General features: G+C 37.3%; 1 pseudogene; it reads right to left on the bottom strand.

Moving 5' to 3' along the window:
- Nucleotides 1–23,685: 23,685 nt before the first annotated feature.
- LOC101601856 lies at nt 23,686–24,994 on the bottom strand (annotated as a pseudogene).
- Between the last annotated feature and the right edge of the window lie 211 nt (nt 24,995–25,205).

Raw genomic sequence — 25,205 nt, forward strand, 5'->3', positions numbered from 1 at the left:
TTAAGATCTTTAATATATTAGACTTGATTCTTGTGCAAGGCGAGAGAGAAGAATCTATTTTCATCCTTCTGCAGATATTTATCCAGTTTTCAAAACACCATTTGCTGAAGAGGTTGTCTCTTCTCCAATGAGTATTTTTGGCATTTTTATCGAATATCAGATGGCTATAGCTACTTGGGCTTACATCTGGGCCCTCTATTCTGTTCCATTGATCTACATGTCTGTTTTTGTGCCAGTACCATGCTGTTTTTGTTACTATGGCTCTGTAGTATAGGTTAAAATCAGGTATGGTGATACCACCAGCCTCATTTTTGTTGCTCAGTATTATTTTAGATATTCGAGGTTTTTTGTGATTCCAAATGAATTTTTGGATTGTTTTTTCTATTTCCATGAAGAAAGCCCTTGGAATTTTGATAGGGATTGCATTAAATGTCTAGATTGTTTTAGGTAAGATTGCCATTGTCCCAATATTGATTCTTCCAATCCAGGAAGAAGGGATGTTTCTCCACTTTCTAGTGATTTCTGCAATTTCTCGCTTGAGTGTTTTAAAGTTCTCATTGTAGAGATTCTTTACTTCCTTGGTTAGGTTTATTCCAAGGTACTTTATTTTTTTTTGATGCAATTGTGAACGGGAGTGATTCTCTGATTTCATCCTCTGTGTGTTTGTTGTTAGCATATATGAAGGCTACTGATTTCTGTGTATTTATTTTGTATCCTGCTACATTGCTGTAGGTTTTGATCAGCTCTAACAGTTTGCTAGTAGAGTCTTTAGGGTCCTTTATGTATAGAAACATGCCATCTGCAAATAATGATAACTTGATCTCTTCCTTTCCAATTTGTATCCCTTTTATGTGTGTCTCTTGCCTTATTGCTATGGCTAAGACTTCCAAAACTATTTTAAATAAAAGTAGGGACAGTGGACACCCTTGTCTTATTCCTGATTTTAGTGGAAAAGCTTCCAGTTTTTCCCCATTTAGTAATATGTTGGCTGTAGGCTTGTCATAAATAGCTTTTATTATATTGAGATATGTTCCTTCTATTCCCAGTCTCTGTAGGACTTTTATCATGAAGGGATGTTGGATTTTCTCAAATGCTTTCTCTGCATCTAATGAGATGATCATGTGATTTTTGTCCTTCAACCCGTTTACGTAATGTATTACATTTATAGATTTGCGTATGTTGAACCATCCCTGCATCTCTGGGATAAAGCCTACTTGGTCAGGGTGAATGATCTTTTTGATATACTCTTGTATTCTGTTTGCCAATATTTTGTTGAGAATTTTTGCATCTATGTTCATGAGAGAGAATGGTCTGTAATTTTCATTTTTTGTTCTACCTTTGCCTGATTTTGGTATCAGGGTGATGCTGGCCACATAGAAGGTGTTTGGTAGAATTCCTTCTTTTTCTATTTCCTGGAAAAGTTTAAGAAGCAATGGTGTTAGCTTTTCCTTAAAAGCTGGTAAAATTCTGCAGTGAATCCATCTGGGCCTGGGCTTTTTTTAGTTGGGAGATTATTGATAAGTGTTCGGGTGTCCATGTTTGTTATAGGTCTATTTAAGTGAATAATCTCATTTTAATTTAATTTACGTAGGTCATATAGATCAAGGAAATCATCTGTTTCTTTCCGATTTTCATACTTTGTGGAGTAACTGCTTGTATAGTATGTCCCTATGATTTTTTGAATTTCTCTGGAATCTGTTGTGATGTTACCTTGTTCATCTCTGATTTTATTAATTTGTGTCTCTTCTCTCTTTCTTTTGGTCAGATTTGCTAAGGGTTTATCAATCTTCTTTATCCTTTCAAAGAACCAACTCTTTGTTTCATTAATTCTTTGGATTGTTCTTTTTGTTTCTATTTCATTAATTTCTGCCCTAATCTTTATTATTTCTTCCCGTCTACTGATTTTTGGTTTGCCTTGTTCTTCTTTTTCCAAGGTTTTAAGGCGAAGCATTAGTCGTTTACTTGCTACCTTACTAATTTCTTAATATAGGCACTTAAGGCTATAAATTTACCTCTTAGAACTGCCTTCATTGTGTCCCAGAGATTTTGGTATGTTGTGTTCTCATTATCATTTGACTGATAAATTTTTTGATTTCCTTTTTGATTTCTTCATTGACACATTCATCATTTAGTAGTGTATTGTTTAGTTTCCATGATATTGTCTATGCTCTATAGCCTTTCTTGCTACTGATTTGTAGCTTAATTCCATTGTGGTCAGATAGAATGCAAGGAATTAATTCAATTTTCCTGAATTTGTTAAGATTTGCTTTGTGGGGGCTGGAGAGATGGCTTAGCGGTTAAGTGCTTGCCTGTGAAGCCTAAGGACCCTGGTTCGAGGCTCGATTCCCCAGGTCCCACGTTAGCCAGATGCACAAGGGGGCACACACGTCTGGAGTTCGTTTGCAGAGGCTGGAAGCCCTGGCGTGCCCATTCTCTCTCTCCTTCTATCTGTCTTTCTCTCTGTCGCTCTCAAATAAATAAATAAAAAATGAACAAAAAATATTTAAAAAAAAAAGATTTGCTTTGTGGGGGCTGGAGAGATGGCTTAGCGGTTAAGTGCTTGCCTGTGAAGCCTAAGGACCCTGGTTCGAGGCTCGATTCCCCAGGTCCCACGTTAGCCAGATGCACAAGGGGGCACACACGTCTGGAGTTCGTTTGCAGAGGCTGGAAGCCCTGGCGTGCCCATTCTCTCTCTCCTTCTATCTGTCTTTCTCTCTGTCGCTCTCAAATAAATAAATAAAAAATGAACAAAAAATATTTAAAAAAAAAAGATTTGCTTTGTGTCCTAATATATGGTCTATTTTAGAGAATGTTTCATGTGCTGCTGAAAAGAATGTATATTCTGCCACCTTTGGATGAAATGTCCTGTATATATCTGTTAAGTCCATACTTCTATGACCTCATTTAGTCCAGATGCTTCTCTGTTTATTCTTTCCCTGGATGACCTGTCAATTGATGAGAGTGGGGTGTTAAAGTCACCCACCACCGTGTTTGGTGTTATCTGTGACCTTAGTTCTAATAGTGTTTGTTTGACAAATTTGGGAGCCCCCATGTTAGGTGCATATATGTTTAGGATTGTATTGTCCTCCTGTTGGAGTGTGCCCTTAATCAATATAAAGTGACCTTCCTTATCTTTCTTGTCTAACATTGGACTAAAGTCTACCCTGTCCGATATTAGGATAGCAACCCCTCCTGGTTTTCAAGGCCCATTTGCTTGAAAAACCGTCTTCCAACCTTTCAGCCTAAGATAATATCTATCCTTTGTAGAAAGGTGAGTTTCTTGGAGACAACAAATTTCAGGATCCTGCTTTTTCACCCAGTCTGCAAATCTATGTCTTTTCGTTGGGTCATTGAGGCTATTGATATTAAGAGATATTATTGAAAGGTGTGTATTTATGTTTGCCTTTTTTGTGTGTGTGTGTGTGTGTGTGGTTCTGGTTCTACCTGTGCTCTCTTCTGTTAACTAGTATTTGAGTATTGCTTGCTTTTTCTAGGTTCCTTATATGTGTGCTTTTCCTTTCCTTCAGCGTGTAGGATTCTATCCAGAATTTTCTGTAGTGCTGGTTTTGTCTTCAAATACTCCTTTGACTTGCTTTTGTTATGGAATGTCCTTATTTCTCCGTCTGTTTGAATGGATAACTTTGCAGGACAAAGTAACCTTGGTTGACAGTTGTTATCTTTCAGAACTTGGAATATATCATCCCAAGCCCTTCTGGCTTTAAAAGTTTGTGTTGAATAATCTTCTGTAATCCTGATGGGCTTACTTTTGTAGGTAACTTGATTTTTCCCTCTAATTGCTTTCAATATTTTTTCTTTTTTGTGTGTGTTTGGAAGTTTGATTACAATATGGCGAGGAGAGGTTCTTTCCAGGTTTTGTCTGGCTGTGGTTCTAAAGGCTTCCTCTATCTGTACTGTCACCTCTTTCCCAATTTGGGGGAAATTTTCTTCTATGATTTTGTTGAAGACACCTACTATGCCTTTTGAGTGAAATTCTTCTCCTTCTACTATGTCCTGAATTCTAATAGTTGATCTTTTCATAGTGTCCCAAATATCTTTAAATTCCCACTCATACTTTTCTATAAGTTTGTCTTTCTCTTTGTTGGACTGTATTAGATCTGCCACCTGGTCTTCTAGCTTAGATATTCTGTCCTCTCCTTCATCCATCCTATTGGTGAGATTTTCTACAGAGTTTTTTATTTCATTAACTGTGTTCTTCATCGCTAGTAATTTTGAGTGGTTTTTCTTTATTATTTCTATTTCCTTATTTATGTCTTGTATTGCCTTCTTTATTTCATGAAATTGGTGTCCTGCATCTTCTTTGATTCCTTTGATTTCCTCTTTAAGTTCCTCTTTGACTCCTTTGATTTATTCTCTGACTTCCTTGAACATATTTACAATCATTCTTTTGAAATCTTTTCAGGCATTTCCTCTAACTCGTTCTCACTGGAGGTCATTTCTGATGCATTAGTACTTTTAGCTGGATTTATATCGTCTTTCTTTTTAGTGTTTCTTTTGTTATAATGTATATATTTTTGCATCTTGGATTAAGTTAATGCTTGGATTTTCTAGCTAGCTGGGTATTCTTAGCTGTATCAATTGTTTTGATGTTATATATTTTCAGGTTGGGAGCTTAAGGTGTTAGATGTGGCTCTTAAGACTCTGAGAGTATCTACAAAGGTGCTCCTAGGGGTTGAGTTTCCCTGCTATGGGAGTATTCAAGTAGGCTGAGTGGAATAAAACAAAGGTAGATTCTAAAAGTTAACTAAACACTGTACCCATTCAGTCAAAAACAGCCCCAAGTATCTATGTCAGAGTAGTTTTTATAACAACCAGATCCTCTATCAACATAGAGGTTAGGATTTCTGGTCTTTTGAGGGATCCCAGCCAGCTTGTGATCAAGTGAGACCCTTCGCTGGTGCAACCCAGTTACCTTGGATGAGTTTGGTCTCAGTCAAGTTGCTGCCTGGGTTGTTGGGCTGCTGTTCTTATTTCTGGAGGTGGGCACTGGCTTTTCCTGTGGGGCAAGCCAAGCCTGGCAACTGTGGCCCTGCAGATCAGCACCCCCATTGCTGGAACTGCTGCTGCGAAAGCTGCCTCTGCTGGGACTGTCAGCAGCTCAAGCTGCTGCTGCTGGGCCCACTGCTGCTGTTGCCTCTGCTGCTGCTGCTGCTGTAGCTGCCACTTCTGGAGCCACTGCTGTTGCTGATGCTACTGCTGCTGGGTCTGCTGTTGTTGCTGCTCCTGGGTCTGCTGCTACGGGGTCTGCCGCTGCTGCCACTCCTGGGTCTGCTGCTGCTGGGGTCGCTGGTACCGGTTCCATTGCTGCTGATGTTGCTGCCGAACTCTGCTCCTGTTTGGGTCCTGCTGTCGCCTCAAGTTGGCATGGCCGGGTCCCAGGACCGCTGTTCTGTTCACTGGAGCTGGGCTCAGGCAGTGGGGGAGGGGAGGGAGCCACAGCTGCTCTGGTTCTCTCGCTGTTCCAGTGTTCTTCTACCTCGCGTTCTGCTCCTCCGTTGCTCACTGCCGCTCTCCCTTCACATTTCCTGAATTGGAAAGAGCACGGTCAGAGGGGAAGCTCCCACACCTGGCTTTTCCTGCGACTGGAGTCAAGCCTGGCAGCTTTCTGGTGCGCCCCACCGCCGCCGTGGTTGGCGAAGCTGCTGGGGCCGCTTTTGCTTCTCCATTGCTGCTTCAATTTCCTATACACCTCACTTTTTAGTAAAAGTGTGTATTTTGCTGAGTTTTTTTGGTCTTTTTTCTCCCCAGGCTGCTTTGGCGTGGTACCTACACTGCCATCTTAACTGGAAGTCCCCCTATTATCTTTATATAAAAACCAACCTGAACTAATTTGTTCAGCAACAGAAAATAATCTATAGTTTAAGTAACATAAATTATCTTCTCAAATTCTTGAGACTAGAAGTCCAAGATAAATGTTTGAGAAAATTCTGTTGGCAACTTCTTCTGCTCCTGAGACAACCATCTTTCCACCATGGTTTTACTCAGATTGTACATGTTTACAAAAGGAAATGAATTCTGGCACCTCCTTTAGTAAGTACACTAATCCTATAAAATGCTAGCTGTATTAGCTGTATTAGTTCAATCACATTGAACTGCAATCATTTCCTTGAAGTCACCATCTCTAAATGAATGTGCAGCCACATTGGGATGAGTATTTCAATATGAATTTTAGGAACACTCGATTTATTTCAGAAATTTTAATAAACTGGTTTGACCCCAAGATCTTTTGACCATCGATAAAAATTTAAGTTTCTTATATATAACACTTGAGAATTAAAAGCATGTGTCCATAGAAAATTTGGAAGTTTATGTTCATTGTGGCAGTATTGATACATCCCTTTGATGGATCTAAGGGTCAGCTACTCACAAGCATGCACAAATGTAGTATTCCCATACAATGGAAGCTTGTTTCTTATTCACTGTCACATGAATGAATCTTGGAATTGTATTAAATAAATGACGATGGTCATAAAGGAACATTCATTGAAGGACTTCTTTCATTTGCAGTGTCAGAATAGAAGCAGAAAATAACTAAGCGACTGATAAAACCTGGAAGGACATTGCATGGGCATAGGCAGCCACAGGAATTGGAGAAGGTACCTATTCTTTTCACAAACACTAAGTCCTGCTGAGAGCAGTGTGTTGTCTAAGTGTGTATGTAGGGTTAGAGGAAATAAAAACAAACTGCTTAGGCATGTTGGCAACAGAACCCTGATGTTATTCCCATGTGACCATGTGCCAGTGAACAAGCATATTAGATATGGGACTCTCTATGGTGATGAGAAAAGTTCCTCTAAGTTGACTTTTGACATCCATAGTCATGGGTAAGGCAATGGGATCCCTGGTTCTGTTTTTTTTTTTTTTTTCCTAAATTATTTATCTGTAGTGTGGAAGTAGCTCCAGCCACCTCAAATTGAGACCATGGAGCAATAGCCAGAGCTGTGGTGTTTCCTCTTTGCCCTGTCTTCAAAGATTCCTGGACTTGGCATGGAGAGTGTTGGCAAGAACATGATAAGCATTTGTCTTCAGTCCTGTTTGTGTTATGGCCCTACATGCCACTAGCCAACCATAGAACTCAAATGGAAATGAATGACTGGATCAGCATGCTTAGGTTACTGTTACTCTGTTCAGCCAAGTTGGGTTTTCATGACAATACCTTGCATAAAGCAGCCAAGTAGAATGTCTGGATTCCTAGAGATGGAATTTCTTCATTATACATTGTTGACATTTTTGTCAAAAATCAGGTACTTGGAGTTATATGGACATTTTTCTAGGTCCTGCATTCTATATCAATGATCTACATGTTAGTTTTTGTGTTAATAAAAACTTTTCTCTTTTTACTTTTTTGGATTTTCGAGGTATGGTTTCACTTTAGTCCAGGCTGACCTGGAATTCACTATGTAGTCTCAGGGTGGTCTTGAACTAGTGGTGATTCTACTACCTCTACCTCCTGAGTGCTGGGATTAAAGGTGTGCACCACCATGCCCAGCTACTTTCTTACTACTACTATTTCAATGTTTAAATTTAATTCAGGTATGGTAATACCTCCAGCATAGTTATTTGTCCTCAGATTTGCTTTGGTTAAAATGAGGGGTTTTTTGTACTTGCATAATTTTTTGAAGAAATTTTCAGGAATTGTTATTGTAACTGAGTAAAATACGCAAATTTGTTATGGTAATATGGAAATTTCACAATATTAATACTTCTAATCAATGAATTTGGAAAATATCACTATCGTTTAGTATATTCCTTATTTTCATCAGTATTTTATATTTTATATTTTACTTTCATTTTAGAGGAATTTCACTTTTGTGGTTAGGTTTATTCCATGGTAGATTTGAGACTGTTTGGGATAGGATGCTCTGATTTATTTTTTCATATGTTCATTTGTCACATATAGAAAATTTACAAACTTTTTTACTTGTAAGTATCACATCCTTATACATTTTGATAGCATCTATTGGCTATAGAAGTTTTCTGGTTTAATAATTAATCCATCTCTTCTACAAATAGCTATTTTCTGATTTATATGTCTTTTATTTTTTGCTCTTTTCCAATTTTTCTTTTTTCTTTTTTTTTAAATACATTTTTTTTTCTTCTTTATTGACAAATTCCATTGCTGTAAACAATATCCCAGGGTAATACCTCCCTCCCCCCACTTGCCCCTTTGAAACTTTCCTCCCCCTTTCAATCAATCTCTCTTTTATTTTGATGTCAGCATCTTTTCTTCCTATTATTATGGTCTTGTGTAAGTAGTGTCTGGCACTATGAGGTCATGGATATCCATCCCATTTTGTATATGGAGAAGTATGTTGTAAGGAGTCCTACCCTTCCTTTGGCTTTTACATTCTTTTCACCACCTATTCCACAATGGACCCTTAGCCTTGGAAGGTATGTTAGAGATGTCTCAGTGCTGAGAACTCCTCTTTCACTTTTTCTCAGCCATATGATGCCTTCTGAATCATCCCAAGGTCACTGTCATCTGAAAAGAGAAGGATCTCTAACCACAAGTGAGAGTTGCATAAATATATGGGTATAAACATTAAGAGAAGTGCTTACTGGGCAGTTTGGTGAGCATAGTATATATATTTAGCAAACAGCAGCAGACATTACACCCCTAGGACTCATGACTACCCCTTTTGTAGGTTTTCAGTATCATGGATGTATTCTTTCCATTGGAGCAGGCCTCCAGTCCAATTAGAGGGTGGTTGGTTTCCCCCATAACTGATGTGCTGCTACTGCACCTGTTGACTCATTTGGCCTGACTGACCAAATATAAGCCTTGCAGTATCCACTGTTGAGTATCTTTACTGGTGAGTTCTCTGTCTCCCATTGTACTGTATGCAGTGTGGCTTTTTCCAGCCTTCTGTCAGCTTGTCTACAAGGTCAAGATTTTCAGCTCAGCTCCAGCAGGATTTCTCAGTGTTCTTGCAGCCCAAGTATGTGGAATTTTCAGCAATAGGGTCTTACCATCTATTCTTGGTGGGAAACTAATGGCCTGTAATATTTTGAGGGCATCAGGGATATTCCTGGCCATCAACTCACTAAATGCTATCCTATCCTTGGCTCTGAAAATTTTCTAGTAACGATCTATGGCTCCTGAGTGTTCCATTGCCAAAAATGTAGGTTTCCATATGACTTATTTATATCCTCTTAGATTTTGGTTAGCCCTCCCTCCACCTTTCCTTTGCTCCATCTCTTCCCCTGATCTCACTTAGGTCTTTTCACCCCCATTAATCTGTTCTTCTACTTACATATATACAATATCGTCCTATTAAATCCCCTCTCCCTTCCTTTCTTCTGCAAATATCTATTTGCTTATTTATGTGTCTTTTATTTTCTGCTCTTTCCTAATTTTTAAAGATAAGCCTTCAAGTACTCTATTGAGTAAGAGTGTTGTGTTCCTTATTATGAATTCTTCAAGTTTTTCTCCATTTAGTATGATGTGGGATATAAGTTTGTCATAAATCTCCATTACTATTTTAAAATAATTTTCTTCCATCCCTAGACTCTCTATGGGTAAGAAGATATTGCATTTTGTCATTGGTTTTTGCTGTATTTATTGAGATTATCATTGGATTTCTGTGATTTCTGTCTTTGAGTCCATTTATGTGAGAAATTACAATTGATATGCTTGTGTTGTTTTCTCTTTATTTTATGAGTCTATGTATGTTGCTTAAGAGTAACTGCCAATTTGACTTGATATAGACTCACCTAGGAAACAGATTTTTGGAAATATCTGTGAGGAGTTCCTTGGTTGGTTGAGGAAGGTTGGGATGTTCAAACTAAATGTTGTAGGTACCATTTCATGAGCTTGGATCCAGGTCTGAATCAAAGAAGAAAGTGAGCTGAGCACCAGCATTCATGTCTCTCCTCCTCCTCATTGTGGTAAATGTGACCAACTGCTTCCCACTCTTGCCACCAGGACTTCACCACCACAATGGGCTATATTTTAAAATTAAGGTTCTAAATAAACCCTTAAGTTGCTTTTCTCAGGTATTTTATAACTAATACACTGAGTACATTAACTGAATCTCTAAAATTAGAGTACTCATTCCAGGAGTAAACCTCACTGGTTAAGGGTTATAAGTTTTCAAATGCTGCTTGATGTGATTTCATAGTACTTTGAAAAATACATATTCATAAAAGGCTCTTAACCCAGTTTCATAAGAAATGTTTGTTTGGTATATCATTATGATACTGGTCTCATAAATTAATTTAGAAGTCTCCTCTCTTCATTTAAGATTGGAGGTCTTATGAATGAATTGGTATTAATTTATATAATTTATGTCTTGTGTAGAGACTATTTTATTGTGTGTGTGTGTGTTTGTGTTTGTGTGTGTGTGTGTGTGTGTGTGTGTGTGTGTGTGTGTTGGTTTCTTTGATCTCCACACATATATTTTTTCTATTAAGACAACATTGGCCCAATGAAGTAATATATTCTTAAATATAATGTCTTATACTACTTGTTCCACAATTCTTGACAAAACTTACCAATGCAGCTGTGAAGAATGGATTTTTTACTATGTAAATATTCTAATAATAAATTATATTTCTTTAATTTAAGGTCCTTCTAATGAAAAAAAAAATCCTGAGTCTTTTTAGTAGCTTTTGTTGTTCCTGAAATTTGTCTATTTTATCTATGTTTATTAGCATAAAATATTCAGTTTTATTTTACTCTTTCATTTTATTTTTTTTACTTTAATTTATTAGTTTTCTTTTCAGCAAATACAGGCAGTTGGGTACCATTGTTTAGGCTCATCCATGATCTATCCCCTCCCAATGGACTCTCCTTGTTGATGTAAATGGGTCATGCCTTGTGGAGTTAGCCTACAGTTATTGGTACTATAAATGTCTCTGCATAACATGACCCAACATGTGACTCTGACATTCTTTCCGCCCCCTCTTCTGCAAAATTTCCCTGAGCCATGTTGGGTTCATTTTTGGTCTGCTTCAGTGCTGAGGTGTTGGGGGCCTCTGAGGCTCTGGCTCTCTGATTTGGTAGGAGTTGATTTTTCTCTGTGTTGGTCTCCTTCCCCTTTGTGCTGGTATCTGGTTCATAAGGGAAACAGCACCCTTGCTTGTTTTGCCAATTTTCCTTAGTTTCAGTCGGGCCCCTTTTGAGATATGCTAGGGCAGCTCTCTCCTTAGGATCTGCATCTATCTGAAAAAGAAAAGCAGATTCTCCAATAGAGAGTAAGTTAGCACCCGTAAAATTGAGATAACACTTACTTTTTTGATAGAGAGTTTAATAGGTGTAGGCCCTCTTGTACCCCATGATTAATGGTAACTTCATATTAGAGAGTGCGCTTATGTTTGAATATAGTTCTGACTTGTTTCCCAGCTCCAGCTATGGGTATAGTACCACTGAAGGGGTCAGTTAGCCAAATCAAGAGCAGTTGGTTCCCCACCATGGCTGTGTGCCACTATTGCACTTGTGTGGGCATCAAACCAGGTTATTTGTTGCTAATTAGGTTAGACCATGAGTTCGTTGGACAGATATTGGTCATTTTCCACAGTCACCCATGTAGCACGTTCTGGCACTAGACACGCTGACTGTCTGAGGACTGACTCTCTCCTGGCTTCCAGCCATGACATTCCATTTCACGTGTCAGCTATGTATGGAGTCTTCAGCAATAGGGTCTTACCACTGACCTTTGGTGAGTCATCAAGTACTCTGACAGAAGTCTGTCATTGTTTTGGGAAAACTTGTAGGTTTCTCTGGTCAAAAGCTCATTGTGGATGATAGCCCCATGCTGGTAGTGGGGGTTACAGGTCAGTGCCCACTAAGAAATTGAGGAAAAACATAACTAATATGCAAGAGTTAGAGAGGGGGGTGGAGAGGGAGGGAAGGAAGATGTAGAAAATTTAGGTTAGTCTTGATCCTACCCTCTCCAGTGTCTTGTGGTTCAGGTGTTTCCTGTAAGGGTCTAGTGAAGGTTCAGCCATTTGCTCTGCCTTTTAGGAAGTAGAATTTTTAGGTAACATTGCTGTTTGAGTCCAGATTAGTGTTTCCCACCCCTTTGATGCCCTCCCCTCCCTCCCCATTCATCCTAGTGTCTAGTCCATGAGGTACTTGCTGGGTATGTAAGGTATCTTGGGTAGATGCAGGTTAGGTGTTGTAGATGAGAGAGACTATGTGTCATTTTTTTTTTTTTTTTCTGTGATTGGGTAAGTTCGCTGAGAATGATCTGTTCCAGGTTCAACCATTTTTCCTCAAATTTCTTTGTGTCGTTTTTTCTTACTGCTGTATAGAATTCCATTGTGTACCCTTTTAATATCTGTAAAGTACTAATATTTATTTTAGGTTTTAATCATTTATGTCTTCCATTTCTTTTCATGATGATTCCAGGTATATTTTAACTAATTTTACTTATATTATCAGATTATTGTGCTTTGAAGTCTATATTCCATCTGCTTTTACTTTTTACATCTCTCTTTAAATTTATGTAGTCTTTTTAGTTCTACTTTTTGAATTCTACCCTTTGAGTTAAGTTCACATTGCTGGCAGAAAACACCTGACCCAGAGCAGCTTGTGAGAAAAAAAAGTGGGTTATTTTCACTTGTGAGAAAAAAAGGGGGGGGGCATTTTCACTTACAGACTTAAGGGGAAGCTCCATGATGGCAGAGGAAAATGATGATATGAGCAAAGGGTGGACATCACCACCTGGCCAACATCAGATGGACAACATCAGCAAGAGAGTGAGCCAGATACTGACAAGAGGAAGCCAACTATAACACCCATAAGACTGCCTCCAACAGTACCCTGCCTCCAGAAGTTTAAATTTCAAATTGATATCAACTGCGGACATAGTATTCAGAATACCTGAGTTTATAAGTAACACCTGAATTAAACCAGCACATTATATCCCTGGCCCCCATGAACTGATAACCATACATGTTGTAGAATGTAATGCATTCAGTACAACTTTGAATGTACTCATAAATTTTATCAACTAACCAATATAAGATTTAAAGAGGGCAAACATCAAACTCTGTAGCTCCAAATCCAAAAATTCTAGTTAGTGACAAGCCTTCAAGTCCCATAATTCGAATCAATGACCAAGTCTCTGGCATTTCAATTCTGCTCCTTCATCTAGGCTTCTCACAGTCCTGGATGTCCAGTGCCAGAAGCTCTCCATGCAACCATCCCATAGTCCTGGCATCTCCACTGAGTCTCTAGTGTAACTCACAGTTCATCCTGATGGCTTCACAGGGACTCCAGAGAGGGAATGCAACAAGCATGCTTCACACTGTTCATGGCCTTTTATAAAAATACTAATCTGTGTTGCAAATTTAATGTCCCTCTCTTTATTGCTTTTATTATATCCTTAATGTTATGTGGGCCTCAATTTTGTAAATCTATGGGGGAATAAAACAAACTTTGAAGAATAGGACACTCCTTCAGCATACAGACTCCTTCAAAAGACTGCATTATTCCTGTTGTCCCAATGCAGGTCATCTGTCCCAATCTCAATGTTTGCAACTTCTTATACAATTGAAGCTGAATAGACAGAAGTTTTGGCCCAAAGTTGTCTTTCTGTGCCCCATATTCCTCTGCTCACACTAGTCCATTTTTACACATTGCAACCCTGCACAAGTTTTCATGACATGGACATAATAGCAAGCATCTTACACAAACTGCTTCTCACCAGTCAGGCAAAGCTCTTTCTCATCCTTATAAGTCAAACTTCACATACCATAGTTCTTACTGCATTCAGGTATTTCAACTCTGACCATAATACTACATTAAGCTTACTTATAGCACTGTAAGACATCTCTTAAGCTAATGTTTAAAATCCTTCCACATTTCTCTTGAAAATCAGCTTCAAAAGACCAAAGCCATGCAGTCAGGCTTCTTGAAGTAATGTCCCCCACTTCTTGGTACCAGTTTTACTGTAGTAGTCAGGTTCACATTGGTGGCAGAAAACACCTTACTAAAAGGGCTTTTTTTTTTTTTTTCTTACAGACTCAGAGGGAAGCTTCATGATGGCAGGGGAAAATGATGATACCAGCAGAGGGTGGAAATCAACCCCCAGTTAGACATCAGATGAAGAATATTAGCATAAGAGAGTGCCAAACACTGGTGTTGCAGTCCACATTCCGCCCCTGATCCCTATAAATTGAAATCCATATGTGATGTAAAATACAATGTATTCAGTCTAACTTTAAAAGTTCCCATAGTTTTTTTTTTTTTAAATCTCAATGATGATCAAACACTCCCATAGTCCAAGATCTTTTAACTGAGCCATAATACCAGAACATCCTTAAAAAACCCATAATGACACTGAATAACATTCATACTTCAAAAGATGGCATTGGTCATAGCAAAGAAATATTCAACCAACAAAAGATTTAAAACAGACAGGGCAAGCATCAAACTCTGTAGCTTCAATTCCAACAACTCTAGCCAGTGACAAATCTCCAAGTTCAATAATCCTAACCAGCAATAAGTCTCTGGCATTCCATTTCTGCCCCTCCATCTAGACTATTTACAGTCCTGGAAAACTTCACTGGGGCTCTCAGCTTTCCTTAGCAGCCATCTTGTGGTTCTAGCATCTCTAGTGGGTCTCCACTACAATCCAGAGATCATCCTCATGGCCCTAAGGGGTCTCCATGCAGGCATCTAGAAAACCTGCTTCTAACTGCCCATGGCCATTTCCAAAACATAAGACCATATTGCAAACTCAATGACCCTCTCTTTTCTGTATTTCTTATACCACACAATGCCATTTAGGGTGCCAATTTCTTAATCCAGGGGGGAATAAAGCAGGCTTTGAAGAACAGGGCACTCCTTGAGCACTCATTCCCCTCCAAAGAGTTTACATTTTTCCTTTTGTCACAGTGCAGGTCATCTGGCCCAATCTCTCAATTGCAGCTGAATAGGCAGCAGTTTTGGCCTAAAAATTTCTTTCTGTGTCATAACACTCTGCTCATATCAGTCCATTTCTACCCAAAGCAAAGCTGCACAACTTCTCAGGACATAGGCATAACAGCAAGTTTCTCACACAAACTGATAGACCAGTTCAAGAAAAGCTCTTTCTCACCCTCATAAGCCAAACCTCAAAGTCCACAGTTTTTAGTGCATTCATGTCTTTCAACTCTGAGCAGAATAGTCCGTCAAGCTCTACTTACAACACTGCAAGGTGTCTGTTAGGACAAGGTTTCAAATCCTTCCACATTCCTCCTAAAAATCAGCTTCAAGAGGTCAAAGCCAGACATTCAGGTGACTACCAGTAACCCCACTACAGGTACCACATTACAGTTGCAGTCAGGTTCACATTGCTCATAGAAATCACCCAACCAAGAGCAGTTGTGGAAACAAAGGAGGTTTATTTATTTTGGCTTACAGGCTTGAGGGGAAGCTCCACAATGGCAAGGAAAACAATGGCATGAGCAGAGGGTGGACATCATCTCCCTGGCCCACATAAGGTAGACAATAGGAACAGGAGAGCACACTAAACACTGGTATGGGTAAACTGGCGATAATACCAGCCCCCAACAATACACTTTCTCCAGGAGACGTTAATCCCCAAATCTCTATCAGCTGGGAACCTAGAATTCGGAACACTTAAGTATATGGGGGACACCTGAATCAAACAAACAGAGCTGGCAAGAGGAAGCTACCTATAATACCCATAAACCCATCCCCAACAATACACTGCCTCCACAAGGTTTTAATTCCCAAGTTATCATTAGCTGGGACCATGGCATTCAGAACACTGAAGTTTACAGAGGACACTTGGATCAAACCACCATATTAATATTGAGGAATTTTCCAATCTTATAAAAGTAATATTAGGTACATAGTGTGTATTTATTTTATTTTAATACAGTTAAGGAAGTCTGTGATAATTGCTGTCAGTCTTCTTTTAGTTTCAGCTAACATTTGATGTATTTTTTTTTATTCATTTAGTTGTCAACACACAACTTTTTTTGTTGTGATTTTGGGGATCACAGGAAATTTGTGCTTTGAATGTGCTAGTTAAATATTCTATTATTAAGTTACATCCTCAAGCCACTTCAAAGCACATTGCTCGTTTCCACATATGTACAGAATTTGTAAATTTATTTTATAAACATGTTAATATGTCAATACCATATAATTTCTGTCCTTCTAAACATACTCATTGCTCAGTGTATGGAAAAAATTACTCAATATCCCCTATGTTCTGGAGGAGAATTTGTATGTTGCAGTTGTTTGTGAAGAAATCTAAACTGTCACTTGTATTTAAATGTTTGATATTTTAATTAACTTCTTGCCTATCCCTATGACATTTTTCTCTACTTATTCTATGAATTACTGACTGTAAAGTGTTAAAGTAATAATATTTTTAATATATTTTCCCTTTTAGTTCTGGTAGTCTTACTTTTACACATATTTAGAATAATTTTTCTTCTTTCTTAATCTTTGCAAAGTTTCTTTGTTCTAAAGCATGGAAGGCAGATTTCATTTAATTAGTTTTTGTAATACATTTGTAATACATTTACTGTACTTTTTCCTCAACTACATGCTTATATTAATTATAAGTTGAAATGCACATTTAGACATGTTGGTATAATGAATTTAATTTTATCTTTTGATCTTATTTTCAATTTTGTCTACCATAAAAATAAAGTTATGAGTAGTTCAAATTTGTGATTTACCTTCAATTATTTGTAGAAAGTATTCTTTTGTTCTGAAAAAGGTGGCCACATGCCTTTAATATCAGCATTCTTGAGACTGAGTTAGAAGGATCCCTGTGAATTTTAGGCCAACTTGTGCTACAAAGTAAATCCAAGTTAGCTTAGGCTCAAAAACAAGCAAACAAAATATGGTATTTCTAAAATTACATTTTGTTTTATAACAAAATTATTTTCTTATGTTTGTTTGTCTTTGTTTAGAACCCAGACTTAATTTTGAAAATGTAATGCTTTCTAATATCTTTCAGTTTATTAATGACTGTGTTTCACAAATTTTTATTTATTTGTAGCAACAGAATTACATTCACTAAGGTTTTCAGAATTAAGAACAGATTTTTGACTCTTATAAAGCTGTCTTTATAATATATTTTGCTCATATATAATTATGAATTTTAAAAATCTTCCATTTTATTTTAGGAATTTTAAGAAAAATACTAGTTAGTACATGTGTTCAAGTGAAAATTGCATGTAAAATTTTTGTAATTTTGGAAACAATATGACCTCTTTTGCCCTAATTTCCTCAGATGAGAAATGGTATAGTAATATCTTATACTTCTGAATATTAATATGATGAGTGATTAAATTTTTATATATTGCTTAGTGCCAGGGAGGTAGTGATAAGAGTTTCCACTGGCATTGTCATTCCATAATTATTGTTTCTCTAAAAATATATTTTATCTTCTTGAATTTAGAAACCTATTTTTGACTTAAAAATTTTAAATATCAGAGTTAAACCTAAGTTTAGTATCTATATATGAATCTATTCACTTCTCTGTGAGTATTTATCATTATATTTTTTCACTGTAGATATTAATGTAGTCAAGGACAGGTGTTGGTTCTTGTTTCTACAGTTTCTAGTGTAGAATCTATCTTATAGTAAGGTTTCAGAAAATAAGGTTAGTTTATATAATCCATTTACACAGTTGCCATGGAGAACACTGTATAGCAGCTCAGAGGACATGTCTACTTTTGGGTAGCTGAAGACCATCACTTGGAAACTAGGCAATGGAGCTATCTCTGTAGATATATGTATACAATTCAGCATTGTTTGCCATGGTTACAAAGTTCTATAGAAGAGTTCTAGAATTTGTGCATCTTTGTTCAATGGATAATACACCTATTGATTAGAACATAATTCTTACTATTCTATTGATCATGGTCATAAAATTTCTTCTCATAGAACAAACTCAAAAATAATCTGGATTTCTATGAGATAATACTAAGCAAAACAAAAAAAAAATGAAACACCAAGTAAAACTATGTTAGAAGATAAATTTTAAAAATCCTCTGAAATGAAGCATGTATTTTCTATTTTGAGAAATATTTTTTATATTTTTTTCTTGTGGTTCAAATATACCTTGACATTCTCCATGACAATGTGAAGTAGTAGAATCTTATCCATCTGAGTGTCTAAGCTACTAGTAGAACCAATTATTACCAGTGGAACTGCTATCCCAGTTTCTCATCAGGCAGTTTAGAGAGAAGGATCTCTCTGCTCTCCTCAGCTAACTTCTTCCAATATATTTTCATACTCTTTCTGCTTATGAATAGTTTTCTCATTTATTCCCCATATGGTTGAGTAGTTGAGATCCTAAGCATAAACAGCTGGGCACGGCCAAGCACGCCTGCAAAGCAAGTCCAGGAGGGAAGCAAAAGTCCATGAATTCCCAGAGCCCTTCAAGTTCTGAAATCAGTAAAGAGACTCCAGATCAAAACAAGACTGGGCAGAAGAGCAATGTAATGAGACACTTGTGACCCTAACAATATTTCTGCTCCCTCGTCCATGAAATTCCCTGAGACTTGTTGGGTTCATTTTAGGCCTACTTCAATGATGGGCTCTTAAGAGCCTTGGGATCTCTGATTTGGTAGGAATTGAGTGTCCTCAGTGTCTCCTTTACCCATGTGCATATATTGGGTTCACAGAGAAAACAGTGCTCTTGCTCATTTATCCAATCCCTCTATTATTTCAGCAGGGGACCTGGTGAAGTGAGATGGATAGTTTCTCTCTTCAGGTCCTGCTTCCATGAGAGAAAGAGAGGCAGATTTTCCAGTGGAGAGTGAGGTCAGCACAGGTTAAATGGGATAGCCATTGTTACTTTAGAGATAATTTAATGGGTATAGGCTCTCTTGCAGCCCAAGATTGATGGAAGGATGTTATTGGTGAGTAAAGTTGTTATCTGAATATGATTCTTACTTGTTTCCCAGTTCCAGATATAAGTTCCTTTCTACTGAATGGACCTGTTACCCAATCCAACAGCAGGTAGTTGCCCATCATGGCTGTGTGCCACTATTGTACTTGGGAGAGCATCACGTCAGGTTGTTTGCTTTTAAGTAGCTTAGACCTGGAGTTGCTCAGATCAATATTGGCTACTGTCCCCCAATAGCTCATGTAGAACGTTCTAGCACTAGATAGGCTGACTGTCTGGGGACTGGCTTCCAGATTCCAGCCAGTTCTCTCCATGTTTCATACTGATAGCATATGGTGTCTTCAGCAGTAGGGTCTTAATTAACCTCTGGTGGGTAATCAAATGCTCTGACAGAAGTCCATCTTCTTTTGGGGAACTTGTAGATCTCTCTGATCAACAGCTCATTGTTGGTGTTAACCACATACTGGTGAGTAACAGGCCAGCACCAAAGGTAAAGAAAGAAGAAATAGAAAACATAAAAAGAATGAAAGAAAGAAAAAGTAAAAGAAAAGGGAAAAAATGGATCAGGCTTCATCTCAACCTCTCCAGGGGCATTCTATTTAGTTGTTTCCTCTAAGGTCCTAATGAAGGTTTATCTTTTTAGTGTGTGTTCCAGGATGCAGAATTTCATAATGCCAGTTCCATTTGGGTTCACCTTTTTGTTTCTCCCTCCCACCCCTACTTTACAGTCAAGCTCTACCTTCCCTATTGTCTGATATTTGAGTTGCCTATTGGGTATGTCAGCATCACTGGGTGATCTAGGATAGGAGCTTCAGGTGATTGAGACACTGTGACAATTGTCTTTCTGTTCTTGGGTGAGTTTATTGAGTAAGATCTGTTCCCAGTTTGACCATTTTTCTACATATTTCCTCCTGTCATTTTTTTAACTGATGTGTAGAATTCCATCATGTGGATATACCAAATCTTGGTTATCCATTCTTCCAATGATGGAGATTTTGGTTGATTCCAGTTCTTAGCTGTTATGAATTGATCAGCAATAAACATGGTTGAGCAAATATCTCTGAACTCAGGGATGGAGCTCTTAGGGTAAATGTCTAGTAAAGGAATAACAAAGTGCATTGGTAACTCTATACCCAACCTTTATAGGAGTCTCCATATTGCTTTACACAGTGATTGTACTAGCTTACATTCCCACAAATAGTGAATGAGAGTTCTTGTTTCTCCATATTATTACCAAATTTGTTTTAATTTGACTTTTTAATGTTTGCTAACCTTACCGAGGTAAGGTGGAATTTCATAGTTCAACAATACATCAAAAATATTATCCTCATTGGTCAAGTTGGCTTTATCCAGGAACAAAAGGTTGGTTCAACATGCAGAAATCTGTCAATGTAATACACCACATTAATAAGCTTAATCACAAAACCACATGATCATTTCAATAGATGCAGAAAAGGCCTTAGACAAAGTGCAATATCACTTCATGATCAAAACTTTGGAGAGAATAAACAGGCAGGGATGGTTTATACGTCAACATAATAAAGGCTATAAAGCACCTAAAGCACCCAAATAATACTTAATGGGGAAAGACTCAAGTAATTCCTATTGAGATCAGGAACAAGAAGGGGTGCCCACTATTGCCTCTGCTCTTCAACATAGTACTAGAAGTCCTAGCCCAAGCAATGAGACAGGACAAAGAAGCAAAATGGATACAAATTGGAAAAGAAAAAGTTAAGTTATCTCTATTTGCAAAAAGCATGATTCTAAACATAAATGACCTGAGAATCTCCATCTCAAAACTCTTAAAGGTGATTAATTCCTTCAGCAAAGTAGCAGGATACAAAATCAATACACACAAATCAGTAGCTTTTCTATATGTAAAGTACAAAGATACCGAGAAAGAATTTAGTGACATTGTCCCATTTTCAACAGCAATAATGAAAAAATGACAATAATGACAAATATACCTTGGTATAACACTAACAAAGGATGTGAAAGACTTATATAATGAAAATATAAAAACACTCTAAAAGGAAATTGAGGAGGACTTGAGAAGATGGAAAGAACTCCCATGCTCCTGGATAGGCAGAATTATCATTGTGAAAATGGCAATTCTACCAAAAGCAATATACAGATTTAATGCAGTAACAATAAAAATCCCATCATTATTCTTCCTAAAGATAGTAAAACTGATTTCAAAATTCATGTGGAATGGCAGCAGGCCTTGGATATCCAAGCACATCCTCAGTAAAAGAAAATCCTATGGAGGCATCATCATATCTGACCTAAAGCTATAATACAAAGCCATAATAACAAAACAGCATGGTACTGGAATAAAAACACAAATACAGACCACTGGAACAGAATTGAGAATCTAGACTTTAGGTCAAGTAACTACAGTTATTTGATCTTTGACAAAGGCCTTAATAATATAGTATGGAGAAAAGACAGCATCTTCAACAAATGGTGCTGGACAAAGTGGATAACCATATGCAGAAAAATGAGACTAGACTCACATATTTCACTATGGACAGAAATCAAGGCCAAATGGATCAAAGACCTCCATATAAGATGGGAAACTCTGCTACTATTGAAAAAAAACAAAATAGGAGGAACTTTCCACAATATAGGAATTTAAAAAGACTCCCTTAACAAAACCCCGGTAGCTCAGTAACTTAAAGAATCACTCAACATTGGGATGCCATGAAGCTATAAGCAGAGCCAGAAGACTACCCACAGAATGGAAGAAAATAATTGCTGGTTATAGAACTTACAGAGCCTAATTTCTAGAATCTACAAAGAACTCAAAAACCTAAATAAAATAATAATAATAATAATAATCAAACAACCCACTCACATAGTGGGACAGAGAACTGAATAGGGATTTCTTAGAGTAAGAAACACAAATGACAAACACACATTTAAGAAAATGTTCAACATCCCTAACCATTAGGGAAATTCAAATTAAAAAAAAACTATTATTATTATTATTAGCCATTTGAGAAATATGCTACTCTTTATGTTCTCACCAATATGCTCAGCTATGTTAGAAAAAGAATTTATGCAAATCTCCATGACTTTTCTGCCCTCCTTCCTCCCCCACACCATTTCTGGATTTGTGTTAGGCACAACAGTGTAGGGAGTGGGGTTGTTCTCACAAAGACTCTCAAAGGGTAAGGTGAACTACTTCTTGGAGAACACATTGATCACTGGGAAACAGAATATGTGGAGTATGGAGATCACTTTTCCTTTCCTCATTCGGGCAGATTGACTTAGTTTTATGATGACCTGCCCTTGATTTTCTTCTTTTCAGATGTCCCATTTCCACCATTTTCTTTTACACTTAACAAAAACTTTATTGGATAACAAATTTTAAAATGGATCACTTAATTTAAAAGTGGGACTATTTTAGTTTTCTTATTCTTAGATAAGTTCTTTCAGAATTGTATTTATTTTTAAAATGATGGATAAACTCTGACAAAGTAAAGGCAGGTTGGCACCAATCATATTTAAGGTTGTTTTCTGTATTATGTCAGAAATGATTTGCAGGAAGAAACAGAGAAGGAAAACAAAGGAGAGTACAAGTATGTGGATCTTTTCATAGGTGTCCGATAGGATGAAGATCCAATGTGAAAACTGTAATCTTGGCAATGCTGACCTCTGATTTATGGGATAATAGCTATACCAAGAAAACTACGAAGGAAAAAAAAAAAAAGAAAGAAAACTATGAAAAACCCACTGCTAACATAACAAATGATACACATAACTTTAAATTTTGTATTGCTAAACTACTTGCTACAGACCACATTTTCAGATGGTTCAACAATTTATTATCATATAAGAGAAAAAGTTAGCACAAGATATTAAGAACAACATTTTCTTCTATTAACCTCCACATGGGAAGACCACAGCTTATTGACTTATACAGTTGTTAGGCTAAATCCTTGGTCAATAATGACTTTCAAGTCAAAGTCAAGTCATGAACCATTTACAGTAGCTATACTATAAAATGCTAACATTTTCATCCCATGAGGGGGAATCCATCAGAATTGTTTGTTCTTTGCCTGTGATGGGATTTATGAAAAACTTAGCAAACTATGTGGATATTTCTGCAAAACCAAAATACATTGCAAAGTCAAATAGGTAACTAAGCAGTAAAACCAAAATTGATTTCAACAAATTCATATTCTGAAAAATAAAAATCTATTAAAATCAAGAAATATATAGGGAAAAAAAATACAATAAATGATAACCATGGTTAGTTACAGATGTAAAGGTATATCTAGTTTTTCTAGGCTTGTGAACATAATAAAATGATACTTATACACTAGTTCAAATAGTATGTCCAATTTTAATAAGCTGTTTAAGTAGTATTTGAACACATATAATAATTGGAAAATCTAAAACTATATTACATTTCATCCTCCTTTAATATTTTTACATACATGCCAATGAGAAACATGATTTTTATTTAGTATTAACAGAGAAACAGAATTTCAACTGTTTGTTTCAGACAGCAAAATTGTTAAGATTTCCCTCAAAAAGGAACACTAAAATTGCCAAAAGTTTAGTAGATAAAAGTTTAGCATCATCTTGCTTATAAAAATAAAAAATAAAATTTTTGAAACAGATATTATATAGGTATAGTCTGGCCTTACTACAGAAATTTCAGAAGGCATTTAAGGAAAGATGTTAGGTGAAAAACAAAGACTAATCCATGAATGTATGTGGTTTTAAAAAATAAGACTTGCAGGAAACTAGCTTCTTAGCCTAGTTTTAAAGCTAATTAAAAAATCCATTCTCTTAATGATCCAGATATTTTGCCAATTCTTGCAACTCAACAGAACTTTCATCGACTTCTACATTCATTACAGACAACAAAACTTGTCATTGGTTCATCAGCATTACTATGCGTTTGCAGCTGTGTGTAAGTGCGATTCTTCTCACATTTGCCAAAGGTAAATAAGTCAGTCTGGTTGTACCTCTCTTGGCATGTGATGCTCTCTGATTGCCTCTTTGGTCAAGATTTTTCGCTTTCTTTGAGCTCATCTCTAGCCATTTCCTCCAATGTCATCCTAGCAAACAGGTCAGGGGGAATATTCTCAATAAAACATTTTCCCTTAAATTCGGATTGGTTGCATTTGATATCTTGCTTCGTACTCTATTTTTGTAGTTCACATCTGTATTCCTTATTTCTTTTTTTTTTAAATTTAATTAATTAATTTATTTATTTGAGAGCGACAGACACAGAGAGAAAGACAGATAGAGGGGGAGAGACAGAGTGGGCGCTCCAGGGCTTCCAGCTTCTGCAAACGAACTCCAGATGCGTGCGCCCCCTTGTGCTTCTGGCTAACGTGGGACCTGGGGAACCGAGCCTCGAACCGGGGTCCTTAGGCTTCACAGGCAAGCGCTTAACCGCTAATCCATCTCTCCAGCCCTGTATTCCTTATTTCTTGTTATAAAACTTCTTCAGTCTGGGATTTTAGCTCTTCATCAGCCCCAATAGCAACATAGTTATCACCTGTTCGGAGAGTTGCAGCCAGCATCTCCTGACACTTTAATGGCACAGAATCAGAAGTGCTTGGTGCCCCAGGGATAGATGGAACACAAATATCTTGAGCACTTGCTCATCCTTTCTGCTGCTTATGTTGCCATTGGAACTACTTTCTTCTCTTGCTTCAGGGTTATTCTGCCATGAAATTACAGGTTCTTTTTTCTTTTCTTCAGGGTCCATCTAGCAGTTTTTTTTTTTTTCCCAAGATTTGATGAGAGATTTTTTTCTAAAGATGTAACTTCTTCATGTGTGTTCTGCTTGTGAATAACATTAACTGAAATCCCAATTTTTGTAGACTGTAATAACTCGAGGCTAGTGGGAATATTTTTAAGCTCTTTCAGCAAATATAATGCTCCAGTCATGTTCTTCTGCACCATCTTGTCCATCTTATTGGGGATGCAGACAACTTCATCCTCTATTGCTCCAACCGATTTTCGACTGGCCCAATCCACTGGGGAAGGGAAATGGGTTGTGCTGCTTCCAAGGTCTGTAGAGAGTGATCCTTGTACTGAGACCCTACAACAGCAGGTCAGGCCAGTGACGAGGCCCTTTCACACAAACCAGTCTGCTGCCACTCCTCCTTCCCACCCATTTCTGCCCTGCAGATGTGTCTTTCATCTACTCATTTCTACATAAGCCTGACACTCCTGTTTTTCTTTTTATGGAATTCAGGTTAACACAACATAATCTTCCTCTGTAGTTTTATCTTCTATCAATTTCAAAGTACTATTAACTACTTCCATGATTTATTCCTTTGCTAATGTAAGTGTAATAAATGTTTTCTTCAGGGGACACCTGTGTAC

This window comes from Jaculus jaculus, chromosome 2 (genome assembly GCF_020740685.1).
Source record: "Jaculus jaculus isolate mJacJac1 chromosome 2, mJacJac1.mat.Y.cur, whole genome shotgun sequence".
In the NCBI taxonomy this organism is placed as follows: Eukaryota; Metazoa; Chordata; class Mammalia; order Rodentia; family Dipodidae; genus Jaculus; species Jaculus jaculus.